Here is a 350-nt window from a genome sequence, read left to right as displayed (position 1 = left end):
TTATGAAAATCTAACTCACTTATCGTCAGGCAATAAAGAAAGAATCTGGCACTTGCACAGCATTGATACAAATATACCAAACGAAAAATGTGAAAGCAATTACAGGCTTACCGATGGACAAATCATATCAACCAGGAGAAAAACAGCTGCCAAAAAACAAATGAAAATTATAGCCAAAATGTTCACCATGAATTTAAGAAATATTAATGAAGTAATTGCATTCAGGGAAGACACCCACAAAACAGAACTGCAAGAACTCTGGGTAGCTGGGCCGGCCCGGTGGCGCACCGCTACAGTGCGCCGCTTGGGAGTGTGGTGGCGCTCCCGCCGAGGGTTCGGATCCCACATAC

This window comes from Galeopterus variegatus, unplaced genomic scaffold (assembly GCF_000696425.1).
Source record: "Galeopterus variegatus unplaced genomic scaffold, G_variegatus-3.0.2 Scaffold3753, whole genome shotgun sequence".
In the NCBI taxonomy this organism is placed as follows: Eukaryota; Metazoa; Chordata; class Mammalia; order Dermoptera; family Cynocephalidae; genus Galeopterus; species Galeopterus variegatus.
Note: the sequence above shows the minus strand (reverse complement) of the source record.